Below are 20,625 nucleotides of genomic sequence, written 5' to 3' on the forward strand. Positions count from 1 at the left end.
TTCCAGGATTTTATGTGCATACCTCAGCTCACACAATTATATCTGTACTGGGACTGATGAGATAAGTGACAGTTATCAATATATCAAAATAAATGAGTAAAAACATCATAAAACAAAACTAAATTATAATTACAGTACGTTTAGAAAAATTACAAAGAAGAAATTAAACATGAAATAATTCTACATATATATTATTTACTAAAGAATTATTAACATGCTCTAAAATTGTGAAGTTTTTTTTTTTGGTTCTTGGGAAATACCTGGCTGTGCTCAGTGGTTACCCCTGGCTCTGCCCTCAGAAATAACTCCTGGCAGCACAGGGAGAACATAAGGGATGCTGGGATTCTAACCCCCATACATCCTGTGTCAGCTGCATGCAAGGCAAACTCTCTACCACTGTGCTATCTCTCCAGCCCCATGAAAATGTGAAGAATTTGCCTTCCTGGGAGCCGGGAGTCAGGCAGGAGGAGGTTTGGCAGGCCCACGCCATGCCGGTGGCCTGCTTGGCCAGGCCTAGGGGGGGTGCGGGATTTGGGTAACCCCAGCACCCCTCTGCCGCCTTGCTCCAGATCTCCAGGGCTTCCCCGGGCCACACCCCTGGGCAAGCCGGTGAGTTGGGTCCCTTGGTGGAGCTTGAAGGACCCTAGGCCTTCCCCCACTATCCATGCGGCTCCTTAGGGAGGGTCTGGGTGGGGCTCTGAACTTCTGTTCTCCCAGCTTCTTGAAGGATCTCTCCTTCCTGGGAGCCGGGAGTCAGGCAGGAGGAGGTTTGGCAGGCCCACGCCATGCCGGAGGCCTGCTTGGCCAGGCCTAGGGGGGGTGCGGGATTTGGGTAACCCCAGCACCCCTCTGCCGCCTTGCTCCAGATCTCCAGGGCTTCCCCGGGCCACACCCCTGGGCAAGCCGGTGAGTTGGGTCCCTTGGTGGAGCTTGAAGGACCCTAGGCCTTCCCCCACTATCCATGCGGCTCCTTAGGGAGGGTCTGGGTGGGGCTCTGAACTTCTGTTCTCCCAGCTTCTTGAAGGATCTCTCCTTCCTGGGAGCCGGGAGTCAGGCAGGAGGAGGTTTGGCAGGCCCACGCCATGCCGGTGGCCTGCTTGGCCAGGCCTAGGGGGGGTGCGGGATTTGGGTAACCCCAGCACCCCTCTGCCGCCTTGCTCCAGATCTCCAGGGCTTCCCCGGGCCACACCCCTGGGCAAGCCGGTGAGTTGGGTCCCTTGGTGGAGCTTGAAGGACCCTAGGCCTTCCCCCACTATCCATGCAGCTCCTTAGGGAGGGTCTGGGTGGGGCTCTGAACTTCTGTTCTCCCAGCTTCTTGAAGGATCTCTCCTTCCTGGGAGCCGGGAGTCAGGCAGGAGGAGGTTTGGCAGGCCCACGCCATGCCGGTGGCCTGCTTGGCCAGGCCTAGGGGGGGTGCGGGATTTGGGTAACCCCAGCACCCCTCTGCCGCCTTGCTCCAGATCTCCAGGGCTTCCCCGGGCCACACCCCTGGGCAAGCCGGTGAGTTGGGTCCCTTGGTGGAGCTTGAAGGACCCTAGGCCTTCCCCCACTATCCATGCGGCTCCTTAGGGAGGGTCTGGGTGGGGCTCTGAACTTCTGTTCTCCCAGCTTCTTGAAGGATCTCTCCTTCCTGGGAGCCGGGAGTCAGGCAGGAGGAGGTTTGGCAGGCCCACGCCATGCCGGTGGCCTGCTTGGCCAGGCCTAGGGGGGGGTGCGGGATTTGGGTAACCCCAGCACCCCTCTGCCGCCTTGCTCCAGATCTCCAGGGCTTCCCCGGGCCACACCCCTGGGCAAGCCGGTGAGTTGGGTCCCTTGGTGGAGCTTGAAGGACCCTAGGCCTTCCCCCACTATCCATGCGGCTCCTTAGGGAGGGTCTGGGTGGGGCTCTGAACTTCTGTTCTCCCAGCTTCTTGAAGGATCTCTCCTTCCTGGGAGCCGGGAGTCAGGCAGGAGGAGGTTTGGCAGGCCCACGCCATGCCGGTGGCCTGCTTGGCCAGGCCTAGGGGGGGGGTGCGGGATTTGGGTAACCCCAGCACCCCTCTGCCGCCTTGCTCCAGATCTCCAGGGCTTCCCCGGGCCACACCCCTGGGCTAGCCGGTGAGTTGGGTCCCTTGGTGGAGCTTGAAGGACCCTAGGCCTTCCCCCACTATCCATGCGGCTCCTTAGGGAGGGTCTGGGTGGGGCTCTGAACTTCTGTTCTCCCAGCTTCTTGAAGGATCTCTCCTTCCTGGGAGCCGGGAGTCAGGCAGGAGGAGGTTTGGCAGGCCCACGCCATGCCGGTGGCCTGCTTGGCCAGGCCTAGGGGGGGTGCGGGATTTGGGTAACCCCAGCACCCCTCTGCCGCCTTGCTCCAGATCTCCCGGGCTTCCCCGGGCCACACCCCTGGGCTAGCCGGTGAGTTGGGTCCCTTGGTGGAGCTTGAAGGACCCTAGGCCTTCCCCCACTATCCATGCGGCTCCTTAGGGAGGGTCTGGGTGGGGCTCTGAACTTCTGTTCTCCCAGCTTCTTGAAGGATCTCTCCTTCCTGGGAGCCGGGAGTCAGGCAGGAGGAGGTTTGGCAGGCCCACGCCATGCCGGTGGCCTGCTTGGCCAGGCCTAGGGGGGGTGCGGGATTTGGGTAACCCCAGCACCCCTCTGCCGCCTTGCTCCAGATCTCCAGGGCTTCCCCGGGCCACACCCCTGGGCTAGCCGGTGAGTTGGGTCCCTTGGTGGAGCTTGAAGGACCCTAGGCCTTCCCCCACTATCCATGCGGCTCCTTAGGGAGGGTCTGGGTGGGGCTCTGAACTTCTGTTCTCCCAGCTTCTTGAAGGATCTCTCCTTCCTGGGAGCCGGGAGTCAGGCAGGAGGAGGTTTGGCAGGCCCACGCCATGCCGGTGGCCTGCTTGGCCAGGCCTACGGGGGGTGCGGGATTTGGGTAACCCCAGCACCCCTCTGCCGCCTTGCTCCAGATCTCCAGGGCTTCCCCGGGCCACACCCCTGGGCTAGCCGGTGAGTTGGGTCCCTTGGTGGAGCTTGAAGGACCCTAGGCCTTCCCCCACTATCCATGCGGCTCCTTAGGGAGGGTCTGGGTGGGGCTCTGAACTTCTGTTCTCCCAGCTTCTTGAAGGATCTCTCCTTCCTGGGAGCCGGGAGTCAGGCAGGAGGAGGTTTGGCAGGCCCACGCCATGCCGGTGGCCTGCTTGGCCAGGCCTAGGGGGGGTGCGGGATTTGGGTAACCCCAGCACCCCTCTGCCACCTTGCTCCAGATCTCCAGGGCTTCCCCGGGCCACACCCCTGGGCTAGCCGGTGAGTTGGGTCCCTTGGTGGAGCTTGAAGGACCCTAGGCCTTCCCCCACTATCCATGCGGCTCCTTAGGGAGGGTCTGGGTGGGGCTCTGAACTTCTGTTCTCCCAGCTTCTTGAAGGATCTCTCCTTCCTGGGAGCCGGGAGTCAGGCAGGAGGAGGTTTGGCAGGCCCACGCCATGCCGGTGGCCTGCTTGGCCAGGCCTAGGGGGGGTGCGGGATTTGGGTAACCCCAGCACCCCTCTGCCGCCTTGCTCCAGATCTCCAGGGCTTCCCCGGGCCACACCCCTGGGCTAGCCGGTGAGTTGGGTCCCTTGGTGGAGCTTGAAGGACCCTAGGCCTTCCCCCACTATCCATGCGGCTCCATAGGGAGGGTCTGGGTGGGGCTCTGAACTTCTGTTCTCCCAGCTTCTTGAAGGATCTCTCCTTCCTGGGAGCCGGGAGTCAGGCAGGAGGAGGTTTGGCACTGGTAATCTCTGTCCAGTCTACATTTTCAAAATCGTGCGGGGGCGATAGCCCCCGCGCGCACAAAAAACATTAATAGTACTCTCACAAGAAACATTACTAGTACTCACTATCATTGAATTATGTTTTTATGTATGCAGAATGTCCATTTTGTACTCTGCCCTTTTGCATACCCCTTCATAAGTTCATATTTCTCTTTAACTTCTTTAACTCCTATCATCATTACTCCTTTTTTACCCTTTCTAACTTAAGTACTCTTGAGTCCTAATTCACAGACCAAAGTGGTGCCCTAGAGTTAACACCCACACAACTATTTTTAAAGGCATAAAAAGGACACATATCTTTTCAACATTTTATGGGTGTTTTCTTTGACGGCTATAACTTTTGCTAAATACTTTCTTATACAGTGATGATCCCCCCCCATTTTTTTTTTTATCTTCTCTTTGTGAACTGCTCAATATGGAATTTGGTGTGAAAGAATCCCTCAGTTTAATACTTATGTTTGAACCAAGTCATGGGTCTTGTTGGAAATGTTCTTATGCCCCCATATATCTGATAGCACCACGTGGCTTTATATCTTGTTTGCGTAGGCACACTGACATGGGAAAATACTATACATACCAATAAGTTCTTATCTAATAGAAAGGGGAACACACAAATCTTGTAGTACAATGAGACCTTACACCCTGAACATTGACATAAAGACCTGGCACAGGCCTCAGAAGAATGGACATTCTCCATTTACCCCTTGATCTACAGAAGACATTTACAAAACATCCAAGGTTGTATATAACATCACCCGGAGGCATTCCTGTACCAGGGACGACCCTACAGCTGCTCTGACATCGATCTACTCAAAAGAGACATCCCTTAGCACTGAGAAGACAACAAGAACAATGACCTGTTTACTGGACAGGGCTTGCTGTATTGCCCCTTTATGGTGAGGTTTGTCTATAACATCACCTGGAAGCAATCCTCTACCACGGAAGACCCTACCACTGCTCAGACATCGTCCTGCTCAAAAGAGACTTCCTTTAACACTGAGAAGACTTAACAACAACAACAACCTGCTTATAGGACAGGGCTTCCTGCATTCCCCTTTCATGGTGAGGTGAAACGAGAAGGCACTCCTCATCATGACTTCAATGTAGGACATGCAGATTCCAGAATCTTTAATACAGAAACATGAGACCAACAACAGAGACTGTGTGATAAGTGTGTTGGCGCTACGGACAATGTCTTGGAGCGAACGATAACTTTCCTGAGGCCTAGAGCTGGTCTTATGCCAGGAAACTTCAGGGGTAGGATCTCTTTGTATTTAGGCCAAGGCTATTCCTTTCCATGCCTCTCATATTTTGGTGGGCCTATGCAAACAACAATTGCCACTCTAACATCGTTTTTACTGTGCTCCTTTGACTCTAATCCTTAAAACACACCCACTTAAAATTTGAGGTTAACTTAAGCTAATATGCATGTACATGGAAATGTAAAAAACACTATGCCTCTAATGTTTAAGGAGTTACGTAAGTTTGATGGCTTTAGATTGCCTTGTGTGCTGTTAAGAAATATTATAATGTGCTACAATCTGGGGACTTGAGGGAAAAAGTAATTGCACATGGATTCTGTTTTATTTATCTTAACTTTCTTTGGTGAAAATTCAAAGTTAAGATATCAGCAAGGGGACTTCTTCTGATAATTATGTTATGGGTGATTGTCCTTCCACTGTAACTTTACCTTATCCTCTTTCTTTGCATCTTTTGTTCTCATAATTCATAATAAAAAATTATAAAAAAAAAACCCAAAAAAAAAAAAAAAAAAAAAAAAAAAAAAAAGAAAATGTGAAGAATTTTATAGTCCAAACACTAATCCTATCTGGAAAAAAATGTATGTCACATTTATACTTGCATGTTGGTCATATTTAGAATAGTAGCATAGAAGACATGAGACAATAAATTTGAAAAATATGAAATTATTAAAATATATGAAATTATCTTTCATACACTGGTGTTATTTTTCACATATAAAAGGTTTTGTTCATTGGTAAAAATACTGTCAAGTGACTATGTTTTCTCTATGGCATATTGTACTCTGAGATCTAGTAAAAATAAAAATAATGTACATACTTTACAAAATTCTAAGACAATGTTTAGTAACTGGACTACCCCAAGACAAGAAAGATTATTTACTGTATGTAAAACACATTCATAAAAATCAACACTAAAGGTAATTTTAGCCATTTCTGCAAAGGTGTTTATAAACATATATGCATATAGATTTGGGGATCACACCTAACTGTGCTCAAGAAATACTTTGGCAGTGTGCCCAAGAATCACTCCTAGCAGGACTTACAGGTCTATATGGGTGTCGGGAATAGAACCCAAGTTGTCTATATTCAAAGCAAATGCCTTGCCCAGTCTTTTTATAAGATACTTAATAATATGTGCTAACTTTTGTAGTGCATATACTAAGATATTATAACAAAGATATAACAAATATATGCAAAAGATAATCAAAATCATATAATCCAACAACAATGAAACAACACAATGATAAATCAGTCAAGGAGCTAAATAAACACTTTTTCAAATAATGCATGCAGATTTTTTTAAATTTTTATTGTGACTGAAGTTCATTACACAGAATTATTTACGGTACATAGTGACAATGAATGAAGGGCATTCCCACCACCAATGTTGTCCTCCCTCCACTCCTGATCCAAGTATGTTTCCCATACCCCCCTCCTTTACCCCCTCCCCCAGTATGCTAGTGTAACTGGTCTCCACTTTACAGCTTGTTGTAGGATGGGTATCTATTCTGTTTGGTGTTCCAGTCTGGTCATTTTTTATTTACACTACATGTTCATATGACTGGTCCTGGTATCATCCTTTTCCCCCCTCAATTTATGAGGCTGAATGATTCAAGTTATGCTATTTTGTTGGAGATATAAAGGTTAAGGAAAAGAGAAGAAAAATTTGGTATCAACTACTAAAAAAAAAGAAAGAAAGAAAGAAAGAAAGAAAGAAAGAAAGAAAAGGAATGAAAAGATCACTGAATAATATCCTCAAGAGTGAAGAAAAAAAAAAAAGAAAAAGGTGGAAGAAAAAAGAGAAGGAAAATAATATCAAAAACAGACAAAAACCAAAACAAAACAAAACCAGAAAAAGGAATGCTGGAGTGGCAGGGTTTGGTGTTACCCCCACTTTTTTTTTTTTTTTTTTGGTATAGGCACAGTAAGTATTGAGGAAGGAAGGAAATTTCAGTGGCCTAAGAGATTCAGGGTTTCTCCACTCTTGAAGCATATTGTCATGGAACAACCACTGGCTCCATACCTTCTCATTGCCATATTCCAGGGTGTTTTTCTTTTTTTTTGTGGTGTCAGGAAACTTTCCTCTCAGTTGTGGATGAGAAAATCAGGCAACTGTAGCAAGAATCTTGGTATTTGCTCAGGTCCTAGGATAAGGCCTAGGATAGAGTCTTTAAGGTTCTAGAGGTTCTGTTCCAACATCGTTGATGTGTTCAGTTTTCTGTATCATGTGCTCCATATTCTTGCTAGTTCGTTGAGCCAAAGTCTAGGAAATTATGGTTCCAAAGGTTCTGCTTGTCTCTGTTGTCAGAATTGAGCCTCTGTACTAAGAAATCTTGATTTTTGTAAGAGACCTGGGCTATAGCCTAGGGTAGGGTTTTCCTTAATGGTCTCAAAGTAAGTTCTGCCCAGTCACGGTTGTCAAAGTCAGTTTTCTGTAGTTAGTGCTCTTATTTTTCGTAGTTCAAAGGATGACACATCTTCTGATTTCCACTTAGTGTTAAGTGATGTGATAGGACCTCCTGGTCTTAGGTCAAATTGTCATTTCCTCTCTGTCCTCATCATATTAACACTAGCACAAGTATATCTCCCAACGGAGCTTAGTTCCTGGTGTTGTTGCAGGGAGTTATTTCAGTTCTTCGTCTGGAATCTGGGATTAGAGAATAAACTAACAGTGTCCTTTTTAAGGGAGGGGGTAATTTGTGCTGCCTTGAAAGAAGAATGTTGCTTTTTCAAAGATAAGGTAGGCTTGGTAGATGACAGTATTAAAAGAATTGAAGAAAGCCTTGAGTATAAACAGAAACAGAAAGAAAAGAATGAATCTTGGTATCAGAATTGGTTTTCAACCTCTCCCTGGTTATCCACCCTGTTACCCAGCCTCTTAGAACCCTTTATTGGCTTTATGCTGATGATTTCCTTTGGCCCATGGGCATTTCGCCGCCTCACAAATTTTGTTAAAAATCAGGTTGATGAAGCCACCAAACGCTCCGTGCAAGTGCACTACCAGCAACTCTCCACTCAGGACCCTACACACACTCAGTCTGCCAGTGAGCAAGGGTTCCAACCCTTAAGTTTTGCAGAGTTTGAACAGCGACGTTGCTCACTCTGCTCCAGGCTGTGGAGGTGCCTACAACGGGGATAGCCTAATGCCAGTGTCTGCAGGCAAACGTGACTTCAACATTGTTTTCAGGCTTGAATAATTTGGATACTCAGTCACGTCCAGAACTGAAAGCCCATTAGAGCAACCTAAGACAGGCCCTTCACCCAAACTTTTCATTTTATTATACAGAGTAGGGGGAGATATGGGAGACTGCTCTAGCCTGCACAAAATGGATGCCATCAACCTTAGCCTCTGTCTATGTGGAGAGTTCCACTGAGCTGTATACGTGACCGTTGGCAGATTCTTAGCCCATGAGCAAATAGGAAATCTTGCAACAAAAGATAGCCCCTTGTGCTAACCACAGGGCCATGAGGCCAGGGACAAGGTATAGATAGTATTTCCTTATATGTCTCTGATTCTGGTCAAGCTAAAGATTTCTAGGATCATCCATTGAGTTATGCCTTCCCCTTTACCCTTCCCCACCTCCTATGGGCTGTGCTTAACAAGGCACACTCTATCCTTTTTCCCTTTTTGGCCAAATACCTGTAGTAAGCATATAATTGGTGAAAAGCTTGTTTGAATTAACCAATGCTTGTATGCCCCATAGGTTTAATGTTAAGTACCTTTATTCATTTTTGGTTATGTGCCTATGCTTAGAATATAATTGGATAAGAGATGGTTCAAAATGACCAATAGTTTTTGAGACATGCTTCCCTTTGTGTAAAAAATATATAAGCGCTTGCCCGCTTAATAAATTTGCCTTTGATCAGCAACAAGACTTAGGCCGTTCTTTCTAACCTCTACAGATTTTTCCACAGATATTTCGGATCGGGTCGGCCTCAGTGAATCCAGGAATAAGTTGCGGCACTCATCCCCTTCACCCTGCTGGCCGGGGTCCCCAGAAAGTCACACAATCATATTTTAAAATATATTTTAACGTATTTTATAGTTGAGGTCATTATATTGTTAAATGAAGTAAATACAGTAAAAGAAATCATTATTAAATATGTGAAATATATGAAAATGAGCATATAATTAACAAAACAGCAAAATAGTTTAAGTTATTGTATCACAAAGGGATTCTGATTCCTAACCAGTGACACATCAAAAATTACAATGCATAATTTACCAATTACTTATGTGTTAGGCTTTCCATGTAAAGATGCTTAAATTTGAAATTTTAGCTCAGGGGCCAGAAAGATATCACACCGGTAGGGCATTTGCCTGGCACGCAATCAACATGAGATGGACCCAGGTTCAATTCCGAGCATCCCATATAGTCCCCAAGCCTGCCAGCAGCAATTTCTGAGTGGAGAGCCAGGAGTAGCCCCTTAGCAGCCAGGTGTGGCCCTTCAAAAAATTTTAGCTAAAGTAATACTCTAGGATCTGACCAAGTAAATTTGTATACATTCTTTGAGATAGTGTAATAAAGTAAAAGCATATTTCTCAACTGAACCAATTTCTACTAAAAAATACTTTGAACAGCAATTTTCTACCTATTGTTATAATTCAAATTAACTACAAATACAAACATGACTATAAAATTAAATTATTATAGTCTTTTGTATTGAAGGTTATATTTATGTAGGGTTAAATATAATTACTACTCTCTATATTTTAAAAACATACTTTTCTGGGACTGGAGCAACAGTACAGCATTAAGGCATTTGCCTTGTACATATCCAATTGGGTTCAATTCCCTAGCCAGCCAGGAATAATTTAAGTGCAGAGCCAGGAGTAACCTCTGGTATCACCAGCTGAGGTCCCAAAACAAACAAATGGAATAAACAAATAAAATCATACTTTTCTATCTGTAAGAAAAATAAAATAATCTCTTTCTTTGGGGGGCGATCACACTTGGCAGCTCTCAGGGGTTACTCCTGTCTCTCTGCTCAAAAATCACTCCTGGCAGGCTTGGGAGACCATATGGGATGCCGGGATTTGAACCACTGACCTTCTGCATGCAAGGCAAAAGCCTTATCTCCATGCCATCTATCAGGCCCTGAAAAATAGAATAATTTCTACAAGATATAAAAATAATCTATAAATTCAAGAGAAAGAAAATAAATCTAAAATCAGATAAAATGACTTTATATAGTAGAAGATAAAAATATTTTCATTATTGTTTATAGTCAATAATGGTTGGAAATATAGAATGAAAAAAGAATATGTTAAAACATTCTTCTGTTTATTAATGAAAAACTGTGGTTAATATATTTAGAGACTTAAATTATTTTCTGTATATCTGAATATATCTATATATGTATATATAGGTATTGTATATAGATTGTATATATATGCACATATGTAATATACACATATATAACATATCTATAAACATATATATCTGATATATATGATATGTATGTATATAAATTTGTAAATAAATTTAAATTAATACTAGTCTCTAATTTTAGATTTAATTAGAGATGATGGAAGGCTTCCACTATAACATCTTTAAAATTACATATGTTTCATTCATTCTCCATTGAGAAGAACTAATATTTATGTTGTATCTTCTTGACCTTTTGACTACTATTATATTAGAGAAAATAGAAAGCATTCCACTACCCCTACATCCACCCCTGCACTCTTACTTCTTTTCCTTTTGTTTTCAAGACAACCTAGTGATGCTCAGAGGTTACCCTGGCTCTGCACTCAAGGATCACTCTTTTGTATTTTTGTGTGTATGTTTTGGGGCTATATCCAGCCATGCGCAGGGTTTACTCTTGACTATGCCCTCAGAAATTACTCCTGGGGGTTCAAGGGATCATATGGGATAGCAGGGTCAGCTGAAAGCAAAGCAAATGCCTTACCTGCTCTGCTATTTCTCTCACCCCTCAAGGATCACTCTTGATGAGAACATATGTGGTGATAAGGATTGAACATAGTATGGTTACGTGCAAGTCAAAAATACTTGCTACCTGCACAATCTTTCCAGCCCTGAAACATTCATTTTTTAATAAAAAGGCAAGAAGTATTTTAAGGTTTGATAAATATTTCAAATATCCAATATTCATAATAAGAAACATAAATAATAAAATTAACACATTTATGGGAGTGCTTTCCAAAATGTAATGGCCACTGTTTGGAGTGCCAGTGTTTCAAGAAAAGTATAGACACCTGAAAGTCAGCATGTAATCTAGCCTAAAGAGTTCAGAATTCTCAGAAGAAAGACCAATTTTGATAGATTATGAATTTGCTTGTGTTCCCAGTGAAGTAGTAGGAGAAAGCATTTAAGAACTTTTATTTCACAATTCAAGGTTTTACCTTTATTTTAAAATTTTAAGTGGACATTCCCAGAAGGATGGGGGAGGCAGAGCAACACACAGTGGGACTATGGTATTTTTCTTTTTTAGTGGTACTTTTTCTGAGGTGGCTGGATATTTGCAGCCATACCCAGCCTCTAGGGGTGTTTTCTCAGACTTTTTTAGTGGTACATTTTATTGGTACATTTTTTAATATAATTTTTATTTTGAACATAGCAGCTTACATATTGTTGACAATAATATTTTAGGTACATATTTACATAAAATCAGGGGGATTCCCATCACAGATTTGTCCTCCCTACACCTCCGTTTTCGTCCAACTTCCCAAATCCTCCTCCCTCACCCCCAGGGCTGCTAGAAAATGTGGTCGCCTCTGTACCTAGTTTATTACTTAGTAGACTTGCACCTGTTTGGTCTTGGTGCCTCCCTTATTTCCCCCTCTAACTGGGAGGCAGGTCTAGAAAGTTCAAGTTATGTGGTTTTGTTTGAAGAAGAGAAAAGTAATAAACTGGGGTAAAAGTCTAATACGCCAAAAATGGCCTGGATCCTTCTAGACTCTAGAGATTCTCATTATCGGTTTGAGAGATGAAGGAGAAAAATAAGGTGTAACACCCCAACAGTACAAAATGAAGTGTCAAATATCCAGTGAGCACTCCAACAATAACAACGATAAGCACCACAAAAAAGCCATGGTCTTGAGATAAAAACATGGGAGGGCACATAAAGAAAGAAAAGAAGGAAAAAACATAAATATAAATGGGGACAACAACTTCAATAACCATACCAAAACAAGGAAATCGACAAGAAGTAGATAGGTAAATAAAAATAAAAAATAATAATAAATGAGTATATAAAATAATATATAAAAATGTTTTGTGCTTTTTGCCTTTTTTTCCCTCCTGCACTGGCACAGTAAATATTGGGGTCATTCAAAAAGGAATTCACTTGGCATAAGAGATATGGGTTTTCTCCACCCTTGGAGTATATTGTCATGGGATTAACTTTAGACTCCTTTCAGGTTCATTTGCTCTCCCCTTGGTGCTTTTGTGGTGTTTGGAAGACTTCTGCTCCATCTTGGGTGATAAAATCAGACCTCTGTATCTAGAGATCTCAGTATCTTCACAGGTCCAGGAGTCGATTTATGATGAAGTCTTTCCTTGTGGTTCTAGAAGTTCTGTTCCCTCAGTGTCAATTTAATCCATCTTCTGTGGTTGGTAGTCTTGATCTTTGCACTGATCCTTGGATGGAACCTAGGATAGCGTCTTTCATTTTGTTTCCAGAAGCCCCATTCCCTTGCAATGTCTCAGGCAGACCTTTGGAACTGGGGATCATGGTTGTTGTGCAGGTTGTAATTCAAACCCTAGACTAGGGCTTTTTTTATTGGGCCCAAGATATATATACAGTCCAGTCATGGTTCTAGTAGCCAGTCATCTGTAAATCGCAATCTTGGCTTTTGAACCGAACAAAGGGTGACAAGTCTTCTGATTTTGTCTTATCGTTAGCTGGTAAGGTAGGATACCCTGCTCTTAGGTCAAGTTGTTCCCATTTTTCCTCGTTGTCAGGATATCATATTAGAGCTGGCACTTGTTGGTGGCCCAGCAGTATTAAGGATGTCCCAGATGGGATTTATTTCCTGTAGCTGTTGTGAAGAACTTTGTCATTTCTATGTCTGGGATCCAGGGTTCAAGGCTGGATGGATGGTGTCTAATAACCTGGGGTCTAAGTTGGGTCCACATGACATATTTTCAAGGTGGGAGATATTCTTGTATTGTAAACAAGTATGAGTTCTTATCCCTAGTAGATAAGAGCTAGTTTTTATATGTAGGATTTCCCCTTTGTGCCTTTGCAGGGAGAAATGGTGCTACATTATATTGTCAGTGCATTTGGGGGTGGACATAGAAGAAAACAGAAACAGGTCACACACCCAAAACAAATAAAAATATATGTTCTCACCTATAAATGAATTAACAAAGTAATTAAAGGAACAAAGTGATGCCAGAGACTACTTTACTTTTTAAGAAAAGCAGGTAAAGAGGTGTTGTAATACAGGTCTTATACTTATGTTGGAAGTTTAGGTTTCCCCATTGTCTTTTGGGATTTTCTTGTGGGTTCCCAGGCACCTTTCCATCACAACCCCTGATCTTCTTGAGATTGGTAAAAGATTTGTGGCAGGGAGGTCTTGGAAGAGCTCTTGCACTGGGGATACTTTTAGAGCTAAGTCCAGTTTCAAGTAACAGTCTTGATTTGAATCTCCCTGATGATGAGTGAAGGTGAGCATGTTTTCATGTGTTTGTTGGCCATCCTTCTGTCTTCCTCAGAGAAGTATCTATTCATTTCATCTCCCCATTTTTTATGGCTTTATTTGGTTTTGGGGTGGCTCAGTTTTCTGAGTGCTTTGTATGTTCTAGATATCAGCCCTTTATCTGATATGTCGAGTGAAAAGATTTTTTCCCATTCTGTTAACTGTCTTTTTGTGTTAAGTAAGGTTTCTTTTGCCATGCAGAAGCTTTTTAGTTTGACATAGTCCCATTTGTTTATGTTTGATGCTAAAGTTCTTGCCATTGGTGCTCCATCCTTGAAGACCTTTTTGATATATAGGTCTTCGAGTGTTTTGCCTATTTTATTCTCGATAAACTATAGATTCAGGTCTGATTTCAAGGTCTTTGATCCATTTTGAGTTGACTTTTGTATAAGGAGTGAGGTATGGGTCAATTTTTACTTTCGTACAGGTGGTTTTCCAGTTGTACCAACACCATTTGTTAAATAGGCTTTCTTTGTTCCATTTCAAGTTCTTGCCTCTTTTATCAAATATTAGTTGGCTGTATATCTGGGGGTTTATGTCTGGGAAATCTATTCTCACCCACTGGTCTAAGGTCCTGTCTCTGTTCCAGTACCATGCTGTTTTGATCACTATGGCTTTATAGTATAGTTTCAAGTTAGGTAAGGAGATGCCACCCAGCTTCTTGTTTTTCAGTATATGTTTGGCTAATCTGGGTCTTTTGTGGTTCCATATGAATTTTGTGATTAATTGTTATAATTCTTTAAAGAATGATGTCTGAATTTGGGTAGGGATTGCGTTAAATCTATACAGTATTTTTGGTAGGATAGTCATTTTGACTATGTTAATTCTGCCTATCCATGAGCATGGAATGTTCTTCCATTTCTTTAGATCTTCTTCAATTTCTTTCTGGAGTGTTTTAAAGTTTCCCTGGTGTTGATTTCTAGGTACCTGGTTGATTTCTAGGTACCTGATACTTTTTTGATACTATTTTAAAGGGAATTGTATTTTTAATCTCTCTCCTTGACTTCGTTGTTTGTATATAGAAAGGCTACTGTCTTTTCTGTATTGACTTTGTATTCAGCCACTTTGCTGTATTGGTTAATTGTTTCTAGGAGTTTTACTGTGGACTCTTTAGGGTTTTCAATATATATCATCATATCATCTGCAAATAGAGATAGTTTGAGTTCCTCTTTCCCAATTTGGATTCCTTTGATTCCCTTCTCTTGTTGGATTGCTATTGCTAGGACTTCTAAGGTTCTATTGAATAAGAGTGGAGAGAGTGGACAGCCTTGCCTAGTTCCTGACCTTAGTGGGAATGCTTCTAGTTTCTCGCCATTAAGAATAATGTTGGCTGTAGGCTTTTCATAGATAGCTGAAACTATCTTGAGGAAGGTTCCTTCTAACCCTATTTTGCTGATTGTCTTTAACATGAAAGGGTGTTGGATTTTGTCAAACGCCTTCTCTGCATCGATTGATATGATCATGTGGTTTTTGTCTTTCTTGTTGTTGATGTGATGTATAATGTTGATTGATTTGTATATGTTGAACCAACCTTGCATTCCTGGTATAAAACCCACTTGGTCATGATGTATGATCTTTTTGATGAAGTGCTGGATTCGGTTTGCTAAGATTTTGTTGAGTATCTTTGCATCTATGTTCATTAGTGAGATTGGTCTATAGTTTTCTTTCTTTGTGGTGTCTTTGCCATCTTTGGGGATGAGTGTGATATTAGCCTCATTAAAGATGTTGGGTAGGATTCCTGTTTTTTCGATGGTTTGGAAGAGCCTATGGAAAAGTGGTAGTAAGTCTTCTCAGAATGTTTGATAGAGTTCACCTGTAAATCCATCTGGGACTGGGCTTTTGTTCTTAGTGAGTTTCTTAATTACATCTTCAATTTCCTCTGAGGTGATTGGTCTGTTTAGGCTTTCTAGTTCTTCCTTTTCCAATCTCAAAAGATGGCATTTTTCAAGAATCTGTCGATTTCTAATGGGTATCTAGCCTAGCTGAGAATAGTTGTTCATAATATGATCTCATGATATGTTGTATGTCTTGGGGTTCTGTTGTAATCTCTCCCCTTTCATTTGTGATCCTTCTGATTTGGGTGTTTTCCCTACTTTTTTGGTGAGTTTTGCCAGTGGTTTCTCTATCTTATTTATTTTTTCGAAAAACCAACTCCTGGTCTCATTGATTGTTGTATTGTTTTCTTAGTTTCTATGTTGTTTATTTCTGCTCTGGTTTTTATTATTTCTTGCCTTCTGGTTGTGGTTGGATTTCTCTGCTGCTGTTGTTCCAATTCCTTGAGGTGATCCTTTAAACTGTTTATTTTGTCATTTTCCTGTTTCTTGATATAGGCCTATGTTCTATGAGTTTCCCCCTAATTACTGCTTTTGCTGTGTCCCACAAATTTTGACAAGTTGTCTCTTCATTATCATTTGTCTCAAGGAATCTTTTTATTTCTTCCTTGAGTTACTCTTTGATACAGCTGTTATTGAACAGCATGTTGTATAATCTTCAGGTCTTAGTTTTTCTCCATTGCTTCTTCTTGAAGTCAATTTTGACCTCTGTTGCATAGTGATCTGATAGGGTGCTTCTAATAATCTTTATATTTCTGGTCTTATATATGTTGACTTTGTATTCTAAGACATGGTCTATTCTGGAGAAGGTTCCATGTGGGCTTGAGAAGAATGTGTATTCTGCTTTCTGAGGATAGATGGCCCTATATAATTCTATTAGCCCTAGATCTTCTAATTTTTCATTTAGAGCTCTTATTTCTTTGCTATTTTTCTGTTTGTTGGATCTGTCCAGTGGTGATAGTGGAATACTGAGGTCACCTACTATTATCACATTTCCCTTCATATGTTTCTCCAGGTTTGTGAGCAGTTGCCTCACATATTTTGCTGGCTCTACATTAGGTGCATAGATATTGACCAATGTTAGTACTTCTTGATCTAATGTTCCCCTGATCAGTAAGTAGTGACTCTCTTTGTCTCTGATCACTTTCTTGAGATTAAATGCAATTTGTTCTGATATAAGAATGGCTGTCCCTGCTCTTTTTTTGTTTTCCATTCGCCTGAATAATTACTTTCCATCCTTTTATTATAAACAAGCCTATGTTTATCCTTGTGTTTCTTGCAGATAGCAGAAGTCCAGTTTATTTTTCCTAATCCAGTTCTTTACTATGTGTCTTTTAATTGGAGAGTTTAGTCCATAACATTTAGGGAGATTATTGACAGAGATGACTGTTGTGAAATTGTGCTGTATATGGTGGTTTTTGTTACAATTGGAGTTTTGGATTGTGTAATTCATCTCTGAGTAGGTAGTTTATGATCAGCTTTGTTTGCACAAATAGTTCAAGTTCATTCTTGTTTGAGAATGTTTTTAGTCTGCCCTCCCATATAAATGATAGTTTTGCTGGGTATTGGACCATTGGTTGGAAATTTCTTTCATTCAGTCATTTAAATATGTCATTGCACTGCCTTCTTGCTTGAATTATTTTAAATGGGAGATCTGGTTTGATTCTTATGTCCCTTCCTTTGTACTTGAGGTTTTTTTCTCCCTTATTGCTTTAAGGAGTTCATCTTTCTCCTTTTTTTTGCCATTAGGATTACTATATGTCTTGGTGTTGGTTTTTTAGGGTCTATTTTATTAGGGACTTTCTTCACTTCTTGGATTTGCATTGAAGTTTCTTTCCAGAGGGTGAAAAAGTTCTCTGCTATTATTTCCCTGAATACTTGTTCTTCCCCTTTCCCTATTTCTTCCCCTTCTGGTATACCCACAATTCTTAGATTGTTTCTTTTGTCCTTGTTCATTAGATACTGGACTTTTCCTTCCAGTGCTTTGCCTTTTATTTCTTTGTTGGTTTCTTGGTCATTTTTTGTTTGCAGTTTTCCTTCGAGTTCTTCAATGTGCTTCTCCAACTCTGTGTTTCTGCTCGTAAGGCTTGTTACTTTGTCTTTTAATTCCTTCAATTCTTTTTGTATGAAATCTCTCATGTTCTTTAACATTTCTTCTTTAATTTGGCTGATTTGTTCATCCATATATTTCTTATACTCGGTAGCTAGTGTTTCTTTGATTTCTTTTATCAAGTCTTGCATTTCCTTCTTCATGGTTGCTTTTAGGTCTCCTTCCCATGAATCTGTGCGTTTTGGTGGACTTAGAAACCTGCTAGAGTTTGTCTCCTTATCTCCATATATTAGGGTTCTCCTTGATTTACCCATATTTCTTTGCATTTATTGGTGTGGTTTGGAGTGCTGTGCCTTCTAATTCAGCCTGCTTTGGTCCCCTGTGGCTTGGTGATGGGTCACCTCGCTGAGTACGGCTCTAGATGGAGTTTTTGGGTGAGCTCACTGAGGTTTCACTCTTCCTGTGCTCTTTATTTGGCCTGATTCATTGCTTTTCCCTTTTGTTGTCAGCTAGTACAGGTCCTCTCCTGGGCACAATGGTGGAGGGTGCTTTTGAACCTAGCTTCTTTGCCCCCCCTCCCCTATCTGGAAGTTAGCCCTTCTTCAGTGGGTCTGGTCAACTTCCTTCTCCTTATTCCTGCCAGCTGGTGCAGTTCTGCTCCTGGTCACAATGGTTGAGAGCACTGTTGAGCCTAGCTCTCTATCCTCCCTCTGCTCTCTGGAAGTCAGTGGAGCTCTGCCCCCTTCGAGCCTCAGCAGAAGAAATTCCCATAGTCAAACCCATACAGTAACTGCCCTCAGCCCTTGGGGAGTCTCAGGTCCACTCCGGGGCTCAGGGGGGTAGGCTACTCTAGGTTAGCCAAAGGTCCAGGTGGCAGGCCCAAGCCCACACAGTCTATTGGTCCTAGCCTGTCCCAGTAGCACAGAGTGGGTCAGGTGCAGGGTTCTCCTCACCCGGTCTGCACTCAGCTCATGCTTGGGTCCCTGAGAGAGGCGTGCAGTGTGGTGGCGAGAAGCCTGTCTCAGGCTCTCATGTGGATAGTATGGAGGTTTCAGGGAAAGGCACTCAGCCGTGTGCTCTCCACTCGGACTTGGGGTCCCTAGGAGGGGCGCGGGGTGCAGCAGTGAGAAGCCTGTCTCAGGCTCCCACGTGGAGAGTATGGGGGTCCTGGGGAAAGGCACTCACCCCTGTGCTCTCCGCTAGGGCTTGGGGTCCCTAGGAGGGGCCTAGGGTGCAGCAGTGAGAAGCCTGTCTCAGGCTCCCACGTGGAGAGTATGGAGGTCCCAGGGAAAGGCACTCACCCGTGTGCTCTCTGCTAGGGCTTGGGGTCCCTAGGAGGGGCGCTGGGTACAGCGGTGAGAAGCCTGTCTCAAGCTCCCATGTGGAGAGTATGGGGGTCCCGAGGAAAGGCACTCATCAGTGTGCTCTCTGCTCGGGCTTGGGGTCTCTAGGAGGGGCCGTGGTACATTTTTTTAGTAGTACTTTCTTTTGAGATGGCTGGCTATATTTGCAGCCATACTCAGCTACTAGTTATGATTTCCCTGAGACCTTCTCTGGACTCAGGGATTAGTCCTGGCAGACTGCAGACTATCAGGTGTACTGGGGATGAAATCCAGGTTAGACATGTGCAAGGCAAGTACCCTGTCCCCTGTAATTTGGCTCTGGCCAAATTTTTTTTTGTCCCCCAATTCAAAATACATACCCGGCAAGGGGCCTGTGTTGAGGTGTATATGGGGTGCCTTTACTGTACCTCCTCTTTCTATACAGCCAGTGTAAAGAACACAGCCTGTGGTAAGATTTGGGAGGCCTTATCTTATCTTTTATTTATTTTATTTTATTTTTTTTTCTTCAGAACAAACTAAAGTTGTTTTTTTTTTAAAGTAAGAATTCATTTAAAGGACAAAATTGATTAACATAATGAGGTAAACTAATATAACATAATATAGTGACATAACATAACATATAATATAATTGATATAATAATAATACATGTAAGTCAAAGAAAATTTCTGATTAAAAACAATTTTTTTTTCATAATGGCTTACATATCTTTCACTGTAGTATTTTGGGTACATATTCACATTGAATCAGGGGAATACCCATCACCTAATATGTCCTCTTCTCAATCAAAAATCAAATATGCTGAAAATAGGCAGAGTCCTGTCTAGAGGCTTCCAACCTCAGTTTGAGAGAGGATGCGAAAAAAGTAATTAAAATACCACAACAATACACACACAAAAAAAATCGAATTAAATAACCGATAAGCACCACAGCAATAAAGACAGGCACCACACAATAATCTCGGTTCTGAAATCAAATCATACTCAAGTGCAAAAAAGAAAGAGAAAGACAAAATAAAATAAAATAAAATAATATTGGAGACATCAACTGTAATCTCCACACCAAAATAAAGACGTCAAAAAAATAGATCATTTATTCTCCTCTTGCTGCTCTCGTGGTATGCGGAAGACCTCTACTTTATCTTGGATGGCAAAATCAGACCTTTTTCCAAAGATCTTGGTGGCTGTGCAGATCAGGGAATGGAGTCTACGAAGTCTTTCTTTGTGGTTCTAGCAGTTATGCCTCCTCAATGTCATTTTTTTGTTTTTTATGTGTTCTAGGTGTTTCAGAATAGTGCTACCATTCTGTGTTTTTCTTTTGTCTTCTGACTTACTTCGTTTAACATAACATGATCTAGGTCCATCCACGTTGCTGCAAAGTCTGTGATTGTATCATTTCTAACTGCCATGTAATATTCCATTGTATATATGTACCACATTTTAATGATCCATTCATCTGTTGTTGGACATCGAGGTTGGTTCCAAGATTTGGCTATTATACTGAGTGCTGCAATAAATAGTGGGGTGCATACGTATTTTGGAATGAATGTCCTTCCATCTTGGGGATATATGCCTAGGAGAGCAATTGCTGGGTCAAATGGCAGCTCAATTCTAAGTTCTTTGAGCACTCTCCAGACTTTTCTCCATAGATGTTGGACCAAGGGGCATTCCCACCAGCAATG

At 42.5% G+C, this 20,625-nt stretch overlaps 1 non-coding gene across 1 annotated transcript; it reads right to left on the reverse strand.

Moving 5' to 3' along the window:
• Positions 1-19,278: 19,278 nt before the first annotated feature.
• On the reverse strand, positions 19,279-19,411 carry LOC126007909 (small nucleolar RNA SNORA51). Its single transcript, XR_007495381.1, has one exon. It is a non-coding gene; the product is annotated as a small nucleolar RNA SNORA51 (small nucleolar RNA).
• Positions 19,412-20,625: the final 1,214 nt, after the last annotated feature.

The sequence above is a fragment of the Suncus etruscus genome, chromosome 4 (genome assembly GCF_024139225.1).
Source record: "Suncus etruscus isolate mSunEtr1 chromosome 4, mSunEtr1.pri.cur, whole genome shotgun sequence".
Classification (NCBI taxonomy): domain Eukaryota; kingdom Metazoa; phylum Chordata; class Mammalia; order Eulipotyphla; family Soricidae; genus Suncus; species Suncus etruscus.